Source organism: Lathyrus oleraceus, chromosome 6 (assembly GCF_024323335.1).
Source record: "Lathyrus oleraceus cultivar Zhongwan6 chromosome 6, CAAS_Psat_ZW6_1.0, whole genome shotgun sequence".
In the NCBI taxonomy this organism is placed as follows: domain Eukaryota; kingdom Viridiplantae; phylum Streptophyta; class Magnoliopsida; order Fabales; family Fabaceae; genus Lathyrus; species Lathyrus oleraceus.
The window spans coordinates 247754143-247779350 of NC_066584.1; the positions used below are offsets into that span (position 1 = coordinate 247754143).

A 25208-nucleotide genomic window follows, 5' to 3' on the forward strand; every position below is an offset into this window, starting at 1 on the left:
CTTCTCTCCCTTTTTCTCAAGTGAAGCCTTGGTATTTATAGACTGAATTTCATGGTTTTGTGGGCTCAAATGAGAGAGACCCAAGTCCAAAATTTTTTATTATATTTTATTTATTTTTTGATTATTATTATTATTTATTTATTTTTTTTGTAAAAAATTATTTTTTTTTTTCGTTTTTTTTTTCGGATCTAATTCTGATTGACATGATGAAATGCAATATGAAATGCTAAATGAATGCATGAATGAGGAGGGCAAATTTTGGGGTGTTACACCCCGTTGTCCTTTTCTTTATCACTGTCGGACTTGGACAAGCTCAACACTCTTTTCAAAGGTGATGGTGGTGTATTCAAAGGGCCATCGTATGTCTTCACCTGATTCAGAACCTCTATAGTGTGACTAGTGCAAATATCGTCTTTGTCTTTCATGGTGTTTCGAACATTGATTTTCACTTCCTCATCATAAACCTTCAACGTCATGGTTCCTTCTTCTATGTTGATTACACATCTTCACGTCTCCAAAAAGGGTCTACCAAGAATGAGAGGGATATCTTCATCTTCCTGCATCTCTAGAATTACAAAATCGACTGGAAATAGAAACTTGTCAATTTTCACCAGGACATCTTTAACAATACCATACGGTTTTTTGACCGAATGATCTGCGAATTGGAGTGTCATCCTGGTATCTTGCACCGCCCCTATACCAAGCTTCTTGTAAATGGATAATGGCATGAGACTCACACTAGCTCCCAGATCAATAAGAGCTTTGTTGAACGACCTATCTCCAATAGTACACGGGATGGTGACAGCTCCTCGATCTTCCTTCTTTATCGGAATCTTCATACCCTGCAAAATAGCACTACAAGTTTCGGTTAAAATGATCGGGTTAGTGTTGGTGGTACGCTTCTTCGAAGTGATGTCCTTCATGAACTTGGCATAAGTAGGCATTTGTTCAAGTGCCTCCAACAAAGGAATGTTAATCTCCAACTTCTTGAACAACTCTAAGAATTTTTCGAAATTTTTCTCATGTTGTCCTTTTTTTCTTATTTCTCGTGGGGAATGGGAGCTTAACAACTGGCTTGGGCTCAATGACCGTTTCTTTCACAACCGGTTTCGGTGCTACCACTTCTTCTCTAACAACTTAATTTTCTTTGATCTCAAGGTCCACTTCGATTAATTGGTCTTCCTCTTCATCCACTTCCTCAACAACTTCCTCAGATTTACCACTTCGCGTTGTCACAACGCTCACGTTATGATGCTCTCTAGGATTGGGCACAGTTGCACTAGGTAGAACACCTTGTGCTTGAGAACTTGATGCTATTTGCTGAGCGATTTGACCCATCTAGACTTCAAGATTTTTTATGGAAGTTGTGGTGTTTTTCTGATAGTTTTGGGTTTCTTCTTGAAATTGAACATGATGAGCTGCCATTCTTTCAATGGCAATCTCCCACTCAACTTTCTTAAGATCTATTGCTGCTGATGTTGCTGATATTGAGTTTGGTACTGACCATGTTGAGGGGCGGTCGCTTTTTGGTCTTTCCAGGAGAAGTTGGGATGATTCTTCCAACCCGGATTGTACGTGTTAGAATAAGGATTATTCTGCTTCAAAAATTTGATCTCCTCCACTTGTTGAGGAGTTGCAAAACAATATAGAGTTTGGTATGGACAGTTACAGATTTCACAACAGACAGTAGTGGTTGGTTGGACCTGTGCCACCTGTCGGGTACCTATATTCATCGCCTTCAGCTTTTTCTCAACTTCAGCAACTATAGTATCTTCAATACGGGTCTTCGTAGTTTCCAGCTTTAAATCTATCACCCCTTCTGGTTTGCTTTGACACCTATCGTACAACTCCATGTGCTCATTGCCAACAATAGCTTCAATGATCTTCTTAATATCGGTGGCTGTTGAAAAATTTGTGGAACCACCGACTGCAATATCAATAAGTTGTTTGGTCTTTATTTTAAGACCATTCACAAACATCTGCATTTGTTCAGTTGCATCCATATTATGAGTTGGGCAGGCTACCAGGACTCTCTTGAATCTCTTGTAGGTGTCTCCCAAAGTTTCCCCGTCCTTCTGCTTAAAATTCAGAATTTCATACCTCTTCCGCAGAAACACCGATGCTGGAAAATACTCATTCAGGAAAGCTTTTTCCATTTCTTCCCAAGTTGTGATGCTACCGGCAGGTAAAGAATAAAACCATTCTTCAGCTTCTTCCGCTAAGGTAAACGGAACATTCTTAACTTCTTGGCTTCTTTAGTGTGACCATTAATTTTTAGAGTGTTGGTCATGGTCAGAAACCTCTGCAAATGCTTGTTTGCATCTTCATTCACTTTTCCCGTAAAATGCTTCCTTTCAAGTTGATTAATGGTGCTCGGGTGCAGCTGGAAATTAGCCACGTTCACTGGTTGGTTGACAATAGTTAATCTGTCGGTTTGTGCATTTGCACCTCCGTAGTCTCCCAACAGTCTTTCTGCTGGCGGGGGAACATCAGCGATAGTTTCGATCTCTCTATCGGAACCTGAATCTTAGCTTGAATGGATGGAAAGTTGTTTTTCGTTTGATTCCAATCTGGCTAATCGAGCTTGTTTGAGTCTTGCCTACAAGGTTCTCTCGATTTCTGCGTCAAAAGGAAAATTAGATGAGGCCTTACCTCGCATACAAATATCAGACACAAATTAGTTGATATAATCGAAATAAAATATTCAAAATATGGTAAATAAATTTTAGTTGCAGAGCAACAAAATTTCAATTGAGATAATTTAAAAACTTATATTTGGCAATCCCCGGCAACGGCGCCAAAAACTTGATCGGAAAAATAGCAAGTGTACTATTTTCTCCGATGTAGTAATAAGAGGGATGTTTCCTAAAGATCGATCTCGAGGATTGCGCAGTAATATAAACGTAAACATTCAATCAATCGAACAAAAGTTATAGTTATGATTTTGAAGAATTCATTGTAAGGAAAAATATAACGAAGAAATATATTCACAAGTTAATATGATATGCCAAGGAAGGTGTGTAAACATCTCCTGTAATGACCCCTTGAGTGTATATCTCCTTAATATTGAATATTGTTTCAATTATCGGATCTTAAGATTATCTCCCCCTAAGACCTCGGAGGGAAACCTTTGGTATTCAATCTAACCTCTAAGTCCTTAGGTGATTATGATGAAACCAAGCATTTTAAATTAACAAGAATAATCCGGTAACCATAGGGTATCCCTAGTCCTAGGTGATTTCTACTATGGTTTCACTGTATGAGAACCTTAACCATTGCAGTCCTGCTAATCGTTAACCATACATCAATCTTAATTTTTGCCAAAAAGAAAGCATTACGCACATCATACAGTGAAATTGAAATCAAACATCATATATTAAGGGAAATCAAACATCAGAGTCATTACATAATCAATTCAGGGACACCCCTCTGGCATTGGGGGGTTTGGCCTATCATATTATTCAAATCAGATACAAAGTAAAATTGAGACATTACAAAAAGGTCGGAATTCCATTGATCTTCAATCGCGTCCGCTCTTGAAGGATCCTCGTTCTTCGCTTCTTATCACTTCTTCAATATTGATCGTTTCCAATTCTCTATCGTGTAAAAGTCCCTCTCTCCATATTCAAATCCACTGTAAATAGTTCCTGATGAAAATTTTCCTTGTGTAAAAGTCAAAAATGCCCTCCTGGATAAGCCGTGTCAAAAATAGCAAAAAATTGGAAATTCAAGTGTCCAAGCCAACACTAGTCGTGTCAGGCAACACGCCTGGCCATGTTGGCTTCTGGGCAAACTTCAGCAATGACACGCCCTTCAGGGAGGCTAACACGGGCCGTGTCAGCTGACACGGGCACCCGTGTTAGCTCCCTGTTTTCCATTTCTCAACCTCTTCTCCTAACACGGCCCGTGTTAGCCAACATGGGTGGCCGTGTCAGGGCTACTGTAAGTCCATTTTTTCTTCCTATGTCGGGCCCAGAACGCCTGTTTGCTTGTTTATCCCTCCGATGCACTTGTTTATACCTGAAACCAAAAGAACTACCATAAAAGGACATAAAATGGGATATGATAATGCATATAGCATGTACTCAACAAATAGAGACAACAATACTAAACATATAAATAACTAAACAAAACAAAACAAAAGTGAACTAATGTGTTACCGATTTCTTACAAATGTGTCGAATGAGTGTCAGAAAACAAGGAGAATTGGCGACTGATCCGCTATCGAAAAGAAGAGTCATCTTGTTGGTATAGGTAGTACCAATTAATCCTTATAAGCCTTCCTTCAACCATGCAGTCCCATACCTGCACAACCTTAGAACCCATCTCATTCTGGTGTGAATTTAGTTTTCCCCTAGAAGCTTCTAGGAGTGTCTCATTGTCATGCCTCGTGCACCAACAGCCTCGTGCACCAAAAACCACTCCGTCTCCCTCTTGTGTAACATGTAACCAATCTTTTGCCTCTCTGGCGTTACATGCCCACCAGCTTCCGCTTGGTTCGTCCTCGAACCACATTGTACTGGGAGAGGTTTGACTCTGATACCATTTGTAACGCCCCAGACTGCTTTCGAGATTATCGACTGACCCCACAAACCAACACATGTCTTTTCAGCATGTTTTGTCCTCACTCATATGCTTTCCGGGAAACTTCCCAGAAGGTCACCCATCCAAACACTACTCAAAGTCAAGCACGCTTAACCATGGAGTTCTTATCTGTTGGACTACTGAAAAGAAGAAGCATCTTGTTGGTATAGGTAATACCAAATAATCCTTATAAGCATTCCTTCAACCATGCAGTCCCATACCTGCATAGCCTTAGGATCCCTCTTATTCCAATGTGAATTTAGTTTTCCCCTAGAAGCTGCTAGGAGTGTCTCATTGTCATGCCTCGTGAACCGACAACCACTCCCTCACCCTCAGGTGTAACATGTAACCAATCTTTTTCCTCTCTACCGTTACAATATCCATGCAAAGCAAACGAGAGCATTGCATGTCAATCTTTATATGTCACAACCATCTTCTGGATAATTTTCTTAATATTCTTATTCACAACTTCAACATCCCCATTTATCTTAGGTCTATAAGGAAAAGAGTTACGAAGTTCAATCTTGAAGTCATCACAAAGCTCTTTCATCATTATATTATTCAATTTCGGCCCATTATCAGTAATGATCTTACTTAGAACACCATATCGGCAAATAATTTGATTCTTGATAAATCTGACCACGACCTGTTTGGTCATATTAGCATAAGATGTTACTTCCACCCATTTGGTGAAGTAATCAATGGCTACCAGAATGAAACGATGTCCGTTTGAAGCTTTCGGTTCAATCATACCAATTATATTGATCCCCCACATATAGAAAGGCCATGGGGATGAGATAACATTGAGAAGTTTCGGACGCACATGAATCTTATCAGCATAAACATGGCATTTATGGCACTTATTCACATATTTACAACAATTAGATTCCATTGTCAGCCAATAGTAACTTGCTCTTAACATCTTTTTAGCCATTGTGTGCCCATTGGCATGAGTATCAAAGGATCCTTCATGAACTTCTTGCATTAACATGTATGCTTCATGTTTATCCATGCATATGAGCAAAACCATGTCAAAGTTTCTCTTATACAACACATCTTCATTTAGAAAGAAATTGCCATCCAGTCTTCTCAAAGTCTTGTTATCTTTGTTGGACGCCTCAAGCGGGTACTCCTGACTTTGGAGGAAACACTTAATATCATAATACCATGGCTTATCATTTGTAATTTCTTCTGCCTCAAACATGTGAGTAGGTGTATCAAGGCACATAATTGTGATACTGGGTGCATCATTCCAACGATTTACTTTATACATAGAAGACAAAGTAGCCAACGCGTCTGCCATCTGATTCTCTTCACGAGGTATATGACGAAACTTTATTTTATTGAAGAAAGTTGACAACCTCCTTGCATAATCTTTGTAAGGAATTAAGCCAGGATGACGAGTCTCCCATTCTCCTTTAATCCGATTAACCACCAGGGCTGAATCCCCATACACATCAAGGATTTTAATTCTCAAATTGATGGCCTCTTCAAGACCCATGATACAAGCTTCATATTCTGCCATATTATTCGTACAATAAAACATCAATCTTGTAGTAAAAGGGATATGATAACCTTTAGGAGTAATCATGATTTCCCCAATTCCATTTTGTCATACCCCGATTTTGGCTCTGAAATAATTTTTTTTCCCATCAATCAGTCATTTGCATTTCTCTTCATGACCATTTCACGTTTAAATTCTTCACTTCTTATTGAGATATCTTTCATTCATTCATGTTTAATGATTTCTACGAAGTCATTCATCTAGAAAAACAAGGAAAAGTTGAAGAAGCCAGAAGGATATTCTCAAATGTCATTCACAAAAACCATGCCACATATAATTCCATGATAACCGTGTTCGCAAAAAATGGCAGAGTTATTGAGGCACAACAATTGTTTGATAAAACGTCTCACAGAAACATTATGTCATGGAACACCATGATAGCTGGGTATCTTCACAACAACACGGTTGAACAAGCCAATAAGTTGTTTGATGTAATGTCTGAAAAAGACAATTTGTTCGTGGGCTTCGATGATTACTTGCTATACACATCAAGGGAAGCCTGAAAAGGCTAGAAAGTTGCTTGAGTTGGTTCCTGATAAGTTGGACACCGCTTGTTGGAATGCGATGATTGTGGGTGATGCAAAGAAGAAATGGGAAAATGAGTTTGGCAATGCAGTTTTTCGAGAGGATGGTGGAGAGGAATGTTGTTTCCTAGAATTCTCTTACTACAGTGCATGTGTTAATCTTGCTGCTTTGCAAGTAGGCAAGCGACTCCATGAATTCATCCTGAAAAGTGGCTATATAAACGTTTGGTTTGTTAGCAATGCTCGGATTGCCATGTATGCAAAATGTGGAAGAGTAAAAAGTGTTGAACAAATGTTTAAAAATATTTCCCAAATGCATATAGCAGTTAGGCTTTCAAAGAAGAAACTGACGAATACGCATACTTTAGCAAGACAAAAGAATGGAGTCATTTATTTAGCAAAATACTCCAGTCAGCAAAATAATTATAATAATGGATCCAAAACAAAATCCAGCTAAAAAAAAGTATGAATCAGAGTATCTGCTCAGTTGCATTTGAAAGTCCAAGCCTCTACGTGACATCATAGTTTGTTGGATGGATCAACATGTGACGCATAAAGGGGAAGGCCTCAAGCGCTTGCGTATCTTTGTAGTGGAACCAATTCCTGCAGGCATCTTTAATCCGTGGCTTGTGTACAATCAGCTGTAGGAAACACTATTGGAGATTCATAGACTTTAAATACCATTTCTCATGCGGGCAGCGTTAATGTTAGACTTAATATGGCTGTGCCTCCATCAATGGATCGTTCAAAGGTGAATTCTCCTGCTATTAGTGTTTATTCTAACAATTCTGAATCTGCAAGGTACGGTGCATCTAATGCCCCTCCTTCCTCTTATCCTAAACCTGAGCCTGGAGTCAGTGTGAATTGACCACCACTAGTCAATGGCTCTTATGGTCAGCAGAATGCAAGTTTCCGCAATCCTTAACAACCATTGCACAATTCTAATGCTCGCCCTCCTCAACCTATGTACAGACAGCCAACTCCATATGCCAATAAAGGTCCTGTGGGGAGAAACAATGCTCTTCCAAGGATAATTCCAATATCTGCATTGAATCCATATCAAAATATGTGGAACTTTGTTGGCTTGGTGAGTTCTGGATTTTGGAAAGTATTCAGGAAGCTCCTGCTGAAGATGTTCTTAATGATCTTGCAGAGATGTGTCGTAGCACGCAGAACCCTGTTCGTGGACTCTTTCTAATAAATTATCTTCCTCAAATCTCAACCGTTTCTTATTTCAGCCAGAAAGAAAGGTTCAAGTTCCTTTGTCTTTCATCTGAAATATTGGAAGTGGAGGATGTGATTGATGGTGTTGCATCTTTGGATTATGCTTCGATTAAGATTTTCCTGAATAAAAACAGGAGTGAACCAAATAAGACAGCAGAATGTTGATGAAACTACAACGCTCACATGTGATGTAACTCATGTGCCGCACAACGATGTAAGCAAGGAATTTAAAGACCTGCATATATCTAAACCTTCAACTTCAGATGCACCAATTAAGTACGGTGTTTCGCCAACTAAAGTTGCTCAAGTTGAGAGAGACAGTTTCAACAGGAAGTGAGGAATCTTCTGACTCTAGCGATGAGGACCAAATGTCTGCTGAGAGAAGTCGTTCCCTACAAAGATCTGTAACACCCAGAAGATCTTATAGAGACGCTGCTGAAAATGGTTTTGAAGGGGAAGTATCAGAACAACCTTTTAAGAAGCCGGAAATTGAGGTAAGGAGGATAACTGTGCAAGATGCCATCAGTCTTTTTGAAAGTAAACAGAGGGATCAATCAGAAGATATTCAAAAGAAGAAGTCATTAACAGATGTGTCTCTTAGTACAAATAAATCTATCTTAAGATGGAGCTCAGGTATGGGGGAAACCTCTGTTCAAGGCCTGCAAGATCCTGTTCCATTGACTTCAAACGATGCGATATGTGATGAGATTCCTAAGAATTCTGAGTAAAACTGGCGTCTGAATAAATTCAGGATGGTTGTTATTTGCGACAAGTGGTCGTTAGGTTGGTGACACGTTTCATGGTGGATTCGAACTTCGGCCTGTTGTGAAAGCTTGAACCTTCAACAGTGAATTGACTGCTATGTCCAGAATTAGCGTGGCATCCTGTAGAGGAATTCAACTTCAATCTAGTATATTTTTTTTTGGATTAAGATGGTCACCATTACCTTGAGAACTTCCAGGTAAAGAGTTTCATGTAAGGGAAGGTCGAGTATCAGTTGAAAGCAACGAGTCCCTAACAAGGTCATCAGAAGCATTCCTTTCCGCTGGAGTCTCTGCATTTCTGGATGGGCCATTGTTCTTTAGCAACACAAGTTCAATACCAATAGCAAAAGGATCTAAACACCTGGAGAGATGATCATATGCAGCTTATGCGACAGATTCAGTGTGCACATTGCATGTGTTAAACCAGGTGAAGACACCTTTACTAAACAGCCTTGTATTTGGCGAGGGCGTTGTGAATGATGCTACTTCGTTGGTGCTTTTCGACGCAATCAAAAGTTTTGATTTTGAATGATTCGACCATGGCCCTGTCTTGCAATTTTTTGGCAACTTCTTGTATTTGTTTATAGCAAGCACCATGCTTGCAGTTTTGGGTGGTCTACTTAGTGCTTACATTATCAAAAAGCTCTATTTTGGAAGGCACTCAACTGATCGCGAGGTTGCTCTCATGATGTTAATGGCATACCTTACCTATATACTAGTTGAATTATGGTATCTGAGTGGCATTCTCACTGTGTTCTTCTGTGGAATTGTAATGTCTCATTATACATGGCATAATGTGACTGAGAGCTCAAGAATCACTACCAAACATTCATTTGCAACCTTGTCATTTGTTGCTGAGACGTTTCTCTTCCTTTATGTTAGTATGGATGCCTTGGACATGGAAAAATGGAGATTTGTTAGTGATAGACCTGGAACATTTGTTGTTGTGAGTTCAGTATTGTTAGCTGTTGGTTCTCATATTTAAGGATGACAGCCATGGAAGGGATGGAAGGCATGGATATCTTTGCAGTGATAAGGTTGGAACTCTAACGGCGGACATCATTGACTTATACTGATCAAGTGGGTAAAATTCATAGAGCGAGCAAAGGTGCACCAGAATAGATCCCAAATCTGGCGCACAATGAGACAGACGTTGAGTGTAAGAGTTCAAAACCAGAGCTACCCTGCATAAATGAAGAAAATACAAGCTTGAATGATAAGATGTTGGGATTTCCAACAGAAATAGAATGATATTTGTCAACAACTTCATCAAACAAGGTCTCCTCACATGATTCCGCAACGTCATGACATCATATTACGACGTCGTCGCATGAGCAAACCAAGCTAACTTTGTGAAATAGTCTATCCGCTAGCCGGCACACCAAGAAACCAATCAGCCTGCAGCATTCCATTGCCAAACCTACCAAATCAATCAAAGAAATAAAATGTCAAAATAAAATATTCAAACAAGGCATGCTTTTCCTGAATATCAAGCTACAAGTTCCAATTTGTGGTTAAGCTATTTTGCATTAACCTTTGAGGAGTAATGGATAAAAGAGGGGATGTTCGGTTATCTTCAGCTACTGCAGCAGAATCCCAAGGGCACCTAACCTCAAGAGCCTGAAGTTAAACCGTTCTGTGTCGGCATTGTCAACAAAGACGAAACTTCAAGAGCAACATTCACATTTTTAGCTCAAAACTCTCCTTGAATCTGTCACTAAAACACCATGGGAAACCGATAATCTGGATTTAGTTCGAGTTGAGTTGAAGAAAAATTTAAGGGATAGGAGATTTTTTCATTGTGTTGGATGACTTATGGAATGACAAATATTCTGATTGGGATGAACTTGTATCTCCGTTGATTAGTGGAAAATCTGGAAGCAGAGTGATCATCAGATGCTACACGCACATTTCCTATTTATGAATTATATCCTCTATCGGATGAAGACAGTTGGTCTTTACTCTCCAAACATGCATTTGGAAGTGGATACTTTTGTGAAACTCAATGCCAAACCTAGAGCACTTGTGGATCTTGATGCTGCTGTTTCATATACTTTGTTAATAAATGAACATCAATGGGTTGGTATTTTAGTCCGGCCATTAAATTACTCCCTCAAGGCTGCTGTCTTGCATATTGATACTGGTCCAGGATTGGAGATTGAAGAGACAAACATAGTTGAGATGGAAAGCTATGCTGGTGTATCAGAGAATGATGAGGACGATGCTTCTAACCTTACTGCGGAAACTCTCAAGAGAGCCTATGATGAGGTTCTGGCAACTGTAGTATTCTGCTAAGTCCCATGCCAAATCTATCCATTCGCAAACACTCCACTTCCCTTCAAAAACTTCCAAAGATCTCCTCGAGTTTTAGATGCCGACTCTAGTGCATGGTTAAGACGTTGTCTATTTATTCTTGTCATATCAGTAATGGTTTCGAGGACACTTCTTGATGTTTGATTTTTGCAGCATTGTTGTATTGTCTGTTCTTGTTAGAAATGGCTGAGAAGTGTTTTAAACATGCAATGGATTTGAGTGGATTGTTACCTCTATGTTTTTCTTTAGGACATACTGAAGGAGTATTAAAACTTGCAACTCGTGTTACACAGCAAGGGACTGTAATTACAAGGTTAATCCAAAAGCCGAACTCCAAATGCAGTGCAATGATAACGGCAGCATCCGATATTGTGAAACTAAACAACAGCACATTGAGATACCAGCGAACAACTTCGACAACAAATCATGTTGGTGGCGAATGCAATAGATGCCAATTACAGTCGAGTCACTGAGGCAGCTATGGCTTTCTTCAAAATCTTATTATAATCCAATCATTGAAGTATGTGGAGGAACGGAGCTTGCGTCCAGCTACATTGCAGGAAGCCCCCGACAGCCTCAAGCTTTTGGAGCATTCAGCACAACAACAACAACAACAGGACTAACTTTTAGAGGCTACTGAAAATTCATGACAGAATAGTGATGCTGTTGGAGATAACACCAAGGAGTCATCTGAAGCAACTCTTAAAGACACTGTTCGCAATTCAAATCCAACTTTCACAGAGCAAAACCGTGTTAAGCTGCCACAACAACACCATATAAAATCAGTTAATTCCAAAACAAATTTTTCATCTAAGTGAGTTACAGTGGTGAATTGTTTCTTACCAACAGTGAAGTCTTGGAAATGGAGAGAATTGAGGAAGAGGGACCACAAGTGGAATAAGGACAAAACTCCCCAGACATCCTCTGTACAAACAAACCTCTCCACTACACAGCAGAGGAAAGAGATGGGTCATATATAAAAGAGGGATTACTAAAAAAACCCTAATTTTTGGAGAGGAGCCGTTACTGCTCACTAAGAGAAAAAGGAGTCGACGGCAAGGAGAAAAGAAAACCATAGTTTTTCTTGGTGGTGAAGAGCGGACAAGAAGATCAAAAATCAGTTCAGACAGAATCTTACCTACATCCGTCGGTCAATCTCGCCGCAACCGGTTCCTTTTCGAGTTTCTATTTCCATTTCTCCATTTAGCTTCCTTGAAGCTGCCATTTGTGTGGTTATCTTGCCATTATATATTTGATGTTCAAAATGGAAAGAAACAGGATCTATGTGTGTTAAGATGAATTTGTTTGAGTTCTGCTACTGTTTTCAACTTTGTATTTTATTTAAAAGGGCTTGGTCCGTTAAAAGGGCTTGCTTCCAATCAGATCCTAAAGGGTTCCACTTAACAGATTTTAAGAGGATCTTCAGGTATATGAAAAGTACGATTAACCTTTGCTTGTGTTATATAAGATCTAAAGACTACAAGTTAGTGGGTCATTGTGATGCTAATTATGCCGGAGACAGACTTGAGAGGAAAAGCACTTCTTGAAGCTATCAGTTTTTGGGAGATAACTTGATCTCATAGTCCAACAAAAGGCAATCAACAATGGTACTTTCAACTGTTGAAGTTGAATACATTGCAACCTCTGGATGCAACACTTAGATGCTATGGATGGAAAGTCAGCTAGAATATTTCCAAATATATGAGAGTAACATTCTTATACTCTATGATAATAATTAATCCATTTGGTTATCTAAGAAACCCATTTTTCATTCTCGAGCAAAACATATTGAGATAAAACATCACTTTATACACGACTATGTTCAGAAGGGAAATTTAAATCTAAAATTTATTGATATAGACCATCAATGGGCTGATATCTTTATAAAGCCCCTTTCTGAAGATAGATTTGTTTTCATTCTGAAAATTTTGAAAATGGATTTATGTCCAGAATGAAAAAGATGTTTTTCTCAGAATGTTAATCTCTCTGAATTGAAAAATAAGACTATGAGATTTGTTGGTTGTTTTGAACGTGTGATTCTTATGAAGTGAGAAGGTTTCATAAGTTTAGGTGTATCCAGTCAGAATTTGTTTGGTTAAACAAATCTGCTTTATGGATACTTAACAGTTTCACATTAAATAGTTATCAATTATTCTCGATTAGTGAAACAGTTTTAAGACAATTGTCCTATAAAATTGATCAGTTTCTGATCTGATGATGTGACACGTTGGGTGAAAAAATCTTGGGATTAGGTAAAACCTTTCACGCTTTACTCCCTTGTCATAATTCTTTTCTCTCTAACCTATTTCATGAATGCAAAAACGTATATTTAAACCCACTTTACACACTTTCAATACTATCAAAACCTACACTTTCTCTCTTTGAGCTTAAGAAACTTTTAGCAAACACTAAAACCCTTTTCTTCATCAACAATGGCATCTTCACAACAATCTACTCAACAAAATCAAGAACAACAATAAGTTCAACAACAAAGTGTTGCTACAACTCAACGAACTGGATGTAGTTCTTCTTCATCGCAACCATAACATCAAATCCCTCAGCTGCTTCAGATAGCTTCATCAATATCTTCTTTAGGTTAATATGTGTTGGTGTAAGCCCTAGAGGCCAATACTTTTTGTACTTGTATCGAATTATTTATTAATAATAAAAGGCTTTTTCTTTATTATGTTTGTTTAATAAAGTCCCTAGAATAGCTAGTCCGTTTAATGTATCAAGTGTGACTTAATCATGAGATCCCATTAAACATAAGGATACTATTCTTAAAGTATCCGTAGTTGAGCTTTATTGTGAAATCGTATAACATTAAAGCATTAAGACTATTATGTATATAGACTGATGATCACATCTCATGGATCATGGATAAGGAGTTATCAAGTCTTAAACATAGTTATGAATATTAAGAGTAATATCTATACTGGATTGACCCGCTATGAGAATACTATACAGAATGTTATGAAAAGTGTCTTAAGTTATTCTCATGGTGATAATGGTGTATGCCACCCTTCGACCCGAAACCACTATGGACCCTAGATGTAGAGTCGAGTGCCTTATTGCTGATCAAACATTGTCCGTAACTGGATGATCATAAAGATAGTTGATGGGTACTCCGTGAAGCATGCTGAGGGACATGAGTGACCTTGATGGAATTTTCCCATCCTGCGTAACAGGATAAATGTCTACGGGCCCAATATTGAATCGGACATGGATGACACGGTCTATGCCTTGTGTTCAATATAGACATAAGGGCAAAAGGGTAATTGTACACATAAGTATTATAACAAAAAGATTTGTTAGATCACATGACATTTTCGTGTCTTGGGTAGCAGTGATGTGTTCCTAGATACCGCTTGAAGCTAGCGAAAATATACCCAAACGTATCGCACGCTCGAACATACAACAGAGTCGCCATCGAACTTTATTTATCCCCAAAGGGAAGGGAAAACATCGATAAAACCCGGGGGAAAGAGATATATTGGGTAAGGAAGTCGGTTATGCAAGGGGAAGGTCTTAGCACCCCAAACATCCATGGTACTCTATGGGAACCGTTTTGATTGTTCTCGCTCGAATAGGTATTAACTAAAGATTACTCGCAAAAGAATGGGAAAAGGAAATAAATAAATAAAGTGCTCGGTGAGGATTGGAGCCCTCATGCCTATGTATCCTCATAGTGCAATGAGGAATTCAGAGCTTCGTAGTTCAAGGAACTAGAGGCAGGAGGTGGAAAGAAGTGTGATAGAAGGTATGATATGAACTGAATGATTGTGTTGTTTGAACTCCAAAAAGGGGTGACGACGTGAACCCAAGAGTAAACAGGTATGAACCGACAAGAGAGGGCGTGGAGCACTTATATCACTGTACTGGAACAACCGAAAAAGAGAGGAATTAGGGTTTGGGTAAGGGCCAAATAACTCTTGGTTCACAAAGAGGTACAAGATGGAGCACAAAGATATAATGTATTTGGCTCAAAAATAACTGGTATATCACATGGAGTGAATGAAGGTAGAATACGAGTGTATCATGGGATGAACGGAATAAAGTGACCAAAGTCACAGAATAGAAGAACTTGGTAACAAGTGACTGAATAAGTATTGTTTGAAATTGAAAGGTGAAAGTATATTGAGTCCCATAAGAGAAATGAGATTTCTACCATAGAGGGAAACAACGTTAACCGATACGTGGACTAGTAGGCCGCCACTCTAGGGTTTTGGCTAAAAAAGGAAAAAATTAAATGTTTGCGATGAGAGCCAAACAACTCTATGTATGAAATGCAGACTATTCGTTAGGCGTCCTAAAAGGGTATGTATGGAATTCCAAAGAAAGTGTATTTCGATGTCAAAGAGACAGATATGTCACTGGGTGAACGGCTTATCATCGAAGGTAGGTAATGAATAGGAAAAGATATGAATGGTGCCCTATGGCGAAGGAGGAATAATTAGAAGTATGCTCGACAAGGATTAGCATCCTCGTGCCTACGTATTCTCATTATGCAATGAGAAAGTCAGAGCAATCATAGTTTGGAACTACGAGAATAGAGGGAGAGAGATGTTTGTCTAAGCAACAGGGACTCACAAGACAAACACCAAGTCAAGGAAGGATTGTAGTATTGGGATGCAAGGAGTAGTGTATCACTTGCTGGGGAATCAATAATTCAAGATCAAATCAAGATAGTATCTTAGATCCAAGAGAAGGATATACCCTTAATCGAAGAGCAAGGTAGGCATGTTAGCCGAGAAAGAATGAATTAAATGTTTGGGATGAGAGCCAAACAACTATCGATTATAGAGATGGACTGTCATCAAGACGTCCTAAAAGGTTATGCGAGGAGTCCAAGGAGAAATATGATTGATCTCAAAAGGATGGTATTGGTTGAGTGAATGGAGAGTGATCCATGGGATATAGAAGGTAGATTGATAAATAAGATAGCTCGCGAAGAAACTGGGTTCTTCTGCCTACGTACCCTTATAGTGCAATAAGAAAATCAGAGTTTTCGTAGTTCAGCCCACTAGGGTTGAAAACAAGATGATGGAGGCAAAAGAAATGAATGATTGATATTGAATTGATTAGAATGGAATGGAGAGTGAAGTGATGAGAGACTTGATAGTTGATTGATAGGAATCACACTAAAGTCTATGAATAAGGGCGAACGCTTTGAATATTTGGGGCATACGCCCCATACGCAAAGTCGCTCTAGACAAGGGTAGGAGAGACTCCCTCTCATCATTCCTCATTACTTAAGACTTGAAATGCATGATACTTCTCTTGACTGGCAAGTTTCTGGTGAAGAACCTTTGTTGTTGATCCTTGTATTGATGTTGAACTTGTATGAAGAAGACTTGGTAGTTTAATCGATTCGTATTATACTAAAGTCTATGAATAAGGGCGAATGCTTTGAATATTTGGGGCATACGCCCCATACGCAAAGTCGCTCTAGACAAGGGTAGGAGAGACTCCCTCTCATCATTCCTTATTACTTAAGGCTCGTTTCGTACAATTTGAATCGTATTTACCAAGTGTTGACCTTTGACTTGTCTTGTATATTCCGCTGCTTGGTGTGACTGAGGATGCCTTGATTGAAGATCTTGAGTTGAGGCCTTGTGCTCCGCAGCTTGAAAGAAAAGTCTTATTAAGTGACCAAGGGTCTTTTGGTCACTCAATTTAGACTGTGGAATTATACAAGTTCAAAGGATTTAATTAATCAAAATTGCTTTTGATCAATTTAATCATGGGTTTTGTTTTGTTTTTAGGGAACTAAGTTTGGATCTAATTGAAGTTAGTGATTGTTAGAAACTACCCTAAGGGATCAAGCAATTCTAGCACAAAAGTACAAAATTTGGTCCATAAGGGCAAAATGGTCAATTGCAAAATACATCAAATTCTAACCATGGTTTAAACTTAATTAAATCCTAAAGATTGAATTCTAATCCTAATGTTGAAAATGGGATGATTCTATATTCAATCAAAGACCAATTAAAATCTAATCAAGGTCCTAATTAAAATTCTAATAAAAAGTCCTAATTAAAATTCTAATAAAACCCTAATTAAAAGCTGAAATCCTAAAACTCAAGATTTTATTCCTAATTGTCAAAATTAACCTAATTGATCTAATATTATCCTAATTACATTGCAAAAATCAATTAAGAAAATAAAAGAAAAAAAGCAATTAAAATGGGGTATGACTTGAAAATGGGAGTGTAAAATAAAATTTGATTAATGGGTTGTAGGATGAGCCCAATGCAGTTTTTTGTTCAACAAGCAAATCAAAAAAAAATTGGGGGTGTGAATTAAAAGCCAGGTTAATGGGTTACCAGATAAGCCCATCGTTCGTTTTTGTTAGGTCAATCCAACTCCAAAAACAAAGGGGGTATACACAACAAAAGTGGAAATGGGCCATTTGAGCCGAAAACGCGTCCAAGCGCTCACAACAGGGAGGTGTATTAATGAAATGTGAGGTGAATTGGTAAAACAGCTAATGGGCCTGATAAAGCCCAAGCTTCATTTTCTTTCTTAAACCCTTGAGGGGTGCACTAACAGAAGTGGTGTATGAGAAGTAAACACCATGGGCCTCAATGATTGAGCCCACTTCCTCATCTTTGTTGACTTATCCAAGTCAACAGAGTTTGAAACTCACTCAAAGAGAGCTCCCTCAACACCGTCGGTCCACTATAGGTCACCGCACCGCCAGCCGTCGTCGGTGCTGGTAGTAGCTTACAACCACAATAACGCAACCATTGGATGCACAATGACATGCTAAGCACGAATATGGCAGCGAATTTGGGAAACAGTCACGAAATTGGTCGAGTCGAGCCTAAACGATGGAAGAATCCTAGGTCTCTAACCTTAAATTAAATGGAGTTTATCACGAATTGATCTCTAATATCATAGGGCTTTCACTCCCTTGCCTCAAAGCTATGCTCTATTACGCTAAATTCAAGAAAATATTACAGAAGATATATGGACGTACCGGAGAAGACGATCAGAAACTTCAACAGGTGAATTCTTGATCTCGTTTTGCACGTTCCTTCTTCCTCTTTCTTCTTCTACTGCTGAATTGAGAATGGTGAGCAATGCAGTGGTTAAGCTCAAGCTAAATTGAAGCTTCAATGGCTTTTGGAGAGAGAGAGAGAGAGATAGAGAGGAAGAGAGAGAGAGAGAGAGAGAGAGAGAGCTTTGGTGAGGGTGAGGAAAGAGATTGCAGAGAGAATTCACACAAATTTACACAAGGTTCCCAGGTCCTGAAAATGAGAGCTATGAATATCTTAAATAGAGCTGAGGTTTGGAATTAGGCTAGGCTAGGAATGAGGTTTGGAGTTAGTTAGAGAAGGCTTGGAATTAGTTAGTGCTGACTCATTGAGTTAATTGAGAACTCAGTTAGTTATGTTAGGGAAACTCAGTTAGTTAGTGACTTCATTTTTCCTTTGACTGCCTATTGCAGGTTGCCCCCTTAAGTTTGCTTTGAGTGGTGACCTATTGTAACAGGTATGCTTATACATTTGCTTGGTTCTGTTGAATCTCAATTGTGCCTATTGTTTGTGGTGAGTTTGATTGTACTTGGATTGGCTATGTTATGCATGAGATGAACTAGAACTAGTTGACATTATCTAACTGAAGTGGAATGCACTTAACTGGCACCAAACCAAGAGAATTGTAGCACTAAAGAATGAACTAGAACTAATTTTTCTTAGACTTGTTCATGATGCAATATGAATGCTCTTCGGCAGGACTTTGTTGGATGTTATGGTCATGACTGTTGCACCATTAGACTCGAGCTGCAGATAGCTTGCAAGTGAATGACTTTTGCAGGCAAGGTAATGTCAATGCTTATTGCTGCAGATGATTACTGTTGATGATGATGACCTGGTATGCCAATGCACTCCATGCTGGTTTATGTGTTCATCAATGCTATCTTTGTCATGCTGCCCACTATGTTGTTGTTTGCAGGTCTAGTATTTGCTTTGCACCTTGGTGTCATGGTGTAGCATTCATTGTGGATAACCCTCCATTTTGAACTCAATATGGTGTCACACCTTGATGTTGGTAAGGATTCTGTTAGGTTCAAATGTTTCAATGTTGGAGTGGTTTTGGTTGTGTATGCTACAACTAGATGTGACTTGCATATGGTTTTGATTTGTGTCATACTTTGGCTAGGTCTGAGCAAGCTGCTGACTTGACTCAATGTTTTTATGGTGCAAACTGTTATGCACTTTGCACGTATTGTTCTGTCTTGCAGCAGGGTGGCCATTTCCATTCTTAATTTGGTTCAGTGTTGGCTTAGGCAATGCTGTAATTTGCAGGTTCATAAGGTGCAGAACAACACATAAAATGACATTGATGTAGTACAAATCATGATTGGAGCCATGTTGAGGTACATCTCAAGGTAATCCTGGCTCTAAACTTGTTTGCTTGTGCAGGCTTGGTATTGCAGCAAGTTGGTACAGCATGGAAAATGGCTTTGAGTTGGCAATATGAATTTCAAATGAAGAATGGTGCTGATACCTCTCTTGCTTGGTGCAGGATTATGGTGTATAGTTGATTCAACCTTGGCTTGTGCATGATGGCATGGTAGAGAGAATATTGATATTATTGACTTGTGAGCATGTTCAGTTAGGTCTCAATGTTGCTGAACTCCCAAGATTTTATAGCAGTGTTTACATGTTGACTGTGTTGTAGCCTTGCATAGCAAAATGTACCACAGGTCTGATATCTTGGTTTGCCTTGGAAATGGTCTTGTTGGTACAGTTGCCTGCAATGCATTCTGCAGGTCCGAGCTTGTGTCACGGGGGCCTGTTGACCAATGTGTGGATGGTTGTGCAGCATTGCATCTTGGTAGCATGTAGTTGTCTTGGCTATCTCCCAACTTATTGCATTATAGCCTTGCAATTTTTGATTTTTGTGGGCTACTACCGGATGATGACAGGGTGCAAGTGTAAGGTGTATCATGGTGAGTTCAAAGCCAACTTCATACGCATTGCTTTGTCAAATTAACCAAGCATGTACCATATTTGATCATGTGTTTAGGATGTTTGGTCTTGTGGTGAATGCAAGGCCCGTGCAGTAGGGTGAAAGTTGGTTGTTAAGGCAAATAAATCCAAGTGTTCAAGTTATGACCAAGTTCAAAACATGTTGGCATCAAAGTGAAGAATCAAGTTCAAATGGTTAAATCAAGATCAACATGGACATGGAGAATGAAATGAGAGTTAGGACTAGTCATTTAGTGATCAGGGATGACCAAGGACCATAGGTTGACTTTGGTCAAAGTTGACCAAAAAGTCAACAATTCATTTTTCCTTGTATTTTTCAATGGATTGATGATCATGGTGAAATTTAGGATATTAGGGTCTTGGGTTGACTTTGGTCAAAGTTGACCAAAAAGTCAATTGTTGACCAAAGTCAACTATTGGTCAAGATGTCAAATTTTGTATTTTCTTGTGTGGAATCACATGTAATGGTTTAAAATGACATGGAATAGATTGAAATGGATTAACAAATAGTTTGAAGTTGGTTTCCAAATTGTTTTTTGTTTTATGACTTGGATGTTGGACTTTGGAAAAATAACTTGACTGATAATGTACATGAACAAGGCCATCCATTGAGACCATAGGGTTAGGGTTTTGACATAGTGTCCATGAACCAATGGCATGACCAAAAAGTGGCTTGAAACACAAGGGGTTAGGTTGTTCAGATGATCAGGACCAAAGGTGTATCCACAACCATATGAATAGAATCATTAACTTGGGACCAAGATCAATGTTCCAAGAAGGGTTAGGCCAAGCATATTGAAAAAGAGTAAAGATTGAGGGGTCATGAATACATAATGAAGTTACCAAGTTCATTTGACTCCCCATCTTCTGATTAGGGCTTTGGAGACCAAGATAAGGCATGGGGAAGCTCCATGAATTCGTGCCTTGAGGAATTAGGGCTTTGAAGGCCCTAGACTGTCTGGCCACACCTTTGTTGAAATCAAACCTTCACCACCCTCATTATGGTTTCACATCCCCCATGTTGATGATGTGATTAGACCATGCCATTGAGCTTTGATATCTATACAAACCCTAACTTTATGAGCCCAAGTTTCTTCTGAATCCATGATGAATGATGCATGTGGATGAATTAGGAATGTATACAAGTCATCTCCTGATCAAGTGATTGGATGCATAGGTGAGAGAGGGGAGGGAAAATTTTGGGGTACAACAGCTGCCCCTATTTAATCTTCTTGGACCTGAATGCAGGAATTGTGGAAGCTTTTCAGGTATTCAAGGAAGAAGAGGATTAAATACCTACGTGCCCGAAATTTTCCGGAACATGTGGTTGAAGTCCTATTACCGGTGTGGGGAAGATGCTTCATGTAGTGCATGATGTATGCTTATTTTTTATGATGCATGTTTTTTCTCTTGTTTGCCATAGGTAGAGGTGAGTCTTTATTGTGATGGGAACTCCGACTCATCATCGAGAATTAGAACATGATTGCCGAGAAGTTTGATGGGTGCCAACACTGCCTTTACGAAATTCTCTGCCTGTTAAGGAACACTGAAAGGCTAGAACCCCCACGGTGTCCCAGTTGACTGAATGTCGCAGGTATCCAAGTAACGCTACTGTTGAGTCACCGATCACCTATCAGGTTTATCGAGTTTCAACGGTCATGCAAAGTGTTTCTCTTTAGTGTAACTTTTTATTATACCCCGAAATTTTAAAGCGTTATGCGAGTAAAACAAGCCAATTATTTTGCATACAAAACATAGAATAACACGTGTGATGGAATAACTGAATTTTATTGTTATGGAATCTATACATATGGTGAGTACAAGGATGCAGACGCCCTTAATGAGGATGTTTCAAAAATTGAAAAAATAATTGAAATGGAAATGGGAAATATTTTTGTATGATTTTCTCCATTGATTATAACATTGGCCTTAGTCTACCATATAATCTAAATCCCAAGACCTTGCTTCGGCTAACGGTGATTGGATTGGTCCTTGACCCTATGATATCTAGCTTGTAGCGTGTGGACTCAAGGATCATAGTCAATGCCTTTATCCCTAACTTTTGCCTGGATCTTTCAATTCTTTTTGTCCATCGGGATGCTCCTTTTTGCCTAAGCCGCCCTTTCGGGTTTTTGACTTGGCGAGCTTCATATGTATTCCCTAACTTTTGCATGGACATATCATTTTTTGGTCCATCAGGATAGCCATTTTTGCTTAGATTAACCTTACAGAGGTTAACCTAACGGGCTTTCTTCATTTCTTTTTAGGCATAATATTTTTTGACTATGTCTGCATTCACTGGCGAAGGCAAATCTTCCCTATCCATTATTATGAGGATTAGAGACCCACCTGAGAAGGCCTTTTTGACTACGAAAGGTCCCTCATAGTTGGGAGTCCATTTGCCCCACGGGTCTGAATGAATGGTAGAATACCTCTTGAGCACGAGCTCTCCAGAGGTTGAACACATTCAGCTTCATTAAGATCAGCTTCCATGATGACCCTGAGTGAAGGAATCTCGACTTCGATCGGTAGGACGACCTCCGTTCCATAGACCAAAGAGTATGGAGTTGCCCTAGTAGATGTGCGGACCGAGGTTTTGTAACCATGTAAAGCGAAAGGTAACATCTCATGCCAGTTCCTTGTATGTCTTGACCATCTTCTGGATGATTCTCTTGATATTTTTGTTAGCTGCTTCTACGACGCCATTCATCTTGGGCCGGTATGGTGAAGAGTTGTGGTGCTCAATCTTAAATTCTTCGCACAACTCCCTCATCATAATGTTTTTTAGGTTACTGGCGTTGTTAGTGATGATCTTGCTAGGTATCCCATAGCGGCAGATTATCTCTTTCTTGATAAACCGAGTAACCACTTGTCGAGTGACATTGGCATACGAAGCAGCTTCGACCGATTTCGTGAAGTAATCAATAGCGACTAGGATGAATCAATGTCCATTAGAAGCTTTAGGCTCTATCATCCCAATCATATCGATGCCCCACATAGAAAAAGGGCCACAGATAAGTTAGAATATTCAACGGAGTTGGTGGTACAAAGATCTTATCACCATATATCTGGCATTTATGGCATCTTTTCACAAAATTGTAGCAATCAACCTCCATTGTCGTCCAATAATAACTAGCCTGGAGAATCTTCTTGGCCATAGCAGGACCTTTCGCATGTACACCCTTGCAGCCCTCGTGTATGGATTTTATGATTGTACTAGCTTCGTGTCTATCCATGCATCTGAGCAGTACGGAATAATAATTCCTCTTGTATAGTACATCACCGTTTAGGAAGAACTTGAAAGAGATTCTTCTTAGCGCTTTCTTATCGGTAATGGATATACCCTCGGGATATCGCTGTTTCTCCAGAAATGTTTTGATGTCATAGAACCAAGGCTTATCGTCAGGATCAGCCTCAATTGCTAGACAAGATGCTGGTTCATCTAAGTGGTCAATCTGGATGGATGGTGCTTCACTCTTCCATTTGACTTTAAAAATAGATGCCAACGTGGCTAGAGCGTCTGCTAACTAATTTTACTCCCTAGAAATATGGTGAAAGGAGATTTCATCAAAATAGGGTATCAGTTTTCTGATGTACTCTTTGTAGGGTATCAACTTGCTATCCCGAGTCTCCCAATCGCCTTTCACCTGACTGATTACCAAAGCTGAATCACCGAATACCTCAAGAATCTTGATTCTCAAGTCGATTGCCGCCTCTAAACCGTAGATACATGCTTCATATTTTGCCATATTGTTAGTGCAGTCAAAACATTATCTAGTGGTAAAAGGGAGGTGGAAACCAATTGGAGAAGTGATTACAACACCTATACCATGACCTCGGGCATTGGAAGCACCGTCGAACATGAGCTTCCATCGCGATCCTGGTTCGGGGCCTTCCTCGGGGCTTATCTCGAAGCCTGGCATAGTAAAGTCTCTGATAAACATGATGTCTTCATCTGGAAAGTCAAACCTCAACGGTTGATAACCTTCGACAAGCAGGTGAGCGAGATAGTCAGACAGAACACTCCCTTTTATCACTTTTTGGGTCACGTACTGTATATCATACTCGGTTAACAACATTTGTCACCGAGCGATTCTACCAGTAACAACAGGCTTTTCTAATATATACTTTATGGGATCCATCTTGGATATCAATAAAGTAGTGTGGCAGATCATATATTGTCTCAGGCGTCGAGCAGCCCAAGTCAAAGCGCAAGTCTTCTCTAAAAGTGAGTATCGGGTCTCACATTTAGTGAATTTCTTGCTGAGATAATAGATAACATGTTCTTTCTTGCCTGTGTCGTCGTGTTGACCCAAAATGCAACCCATGGATTCATCAAGCACTATGAGATACATAATGAGTGGCCTACCAGGAACCAGTGGTACCAAGATTGGTGGTTCTTGCAAGTACTTTTTTATTTTATCGAATGCCGCTTGGCAATCATTGTTCCGCACAATTGATTGATTTTTTCTCAACAATTTGAATATCGGTTCACAGGTAGCCTTCAGGTGAGATATGAATTTGGAGATGTAATTAAGTCGCCCAAGGAAGCCTCAGACTTATTTTTCTGTTCGGGGAGCTGGCATATCTTGGATGGCTCGAACTTTGTCGGGATCAACCTCGATACCCTTCTGACTGACTATGAAACCCCAGAGTTTACCTGATCGGACCCCAAAAGTACATTTAGTTGAATTCAGAAGCAATTTAAACTTTCGGAGTCTGACAAACAACTTTCTCAGATTTACCAGATGGTCTTCCTCAGTTCTGGATTTGGCAATCATATCGTCCACATAAACCTCAATCTCTTCATGAATCATGTCGTGAAAGAGTGTTACCATGGCGCACTGATATGTTGTCCCTGCATTCTTCAAGCCGAACGACATGACTTTGTAGCAGTAAGTTCCCCAAGGTGTGATAAAAGTTGTCTTCTCCATATCGTCTGGTGACAACTTTATCTAATTGTACCCGGAGAACCCATCCATGAAAGAAAAGACGGAGAATTGAGTTGTGTTGTCGACCAAAACATCAATATGAGGCAAAGGGAAGTCATCCTTTGGGCTGGCTCTATTGAGGTCTCGATAATCTACGCACATTCTGACTTTACCATCCTTCTTTGGAACTGGAACGATATTAGAAACCCACTACGGATACTCAGAAATGGCTAAGAAGCCAACATCTAGTTGCTTCTTAACCTCTTCCTTGATCTTGAGTGCCATATTAGGTCTGGTCCTTATGA

General features: G+C 39.4%; 2 long non-coding RNA genes across 4 annotated transcripts; one reads left to right on the forward strand and one right to left on the reverse strand.

Moving 5' to 3' along the window:
- Positions 1-3351: 3351 nt before the first annotated feature.
- On the reverse strand, positions 3352-18338 carry LOC127097539 (uncharacterized). Its single transcript, XR_007793064.1, has 2 exons — positions 17956-18338; positions 3352-4020 (listed from the first exon to the last, which is right to left on the reverse strand). It is a non-coding gene; the product is annotated as an uncharacterized LOC127097539 (long non-coding RNA).
- Positions 17635-20466, forward strand: LOC127097538 (uncharacterized). 3 transcript variants are annotated; one of them, XR_007793063.1, is made up of 6 exons: positions 17635-17983; positions 18427-18470; positions 18713-18851; positions 18933-19028; positions 19140-19368; positions 19506-20466. It is a non-coding gene; the product is annotated as an uncharacterized LOC127097538 (long non-coding RNA). The 3 variants fall into 3 exon arrangements; XR_007793062.1 differs by having other exon boundaries at positions 18933-19368; XR_007793061.1 differs by having other exon boundaries at positions 18713-19368.
- Positions 20467-25208: the final 4742 nt, after the last annotated feature.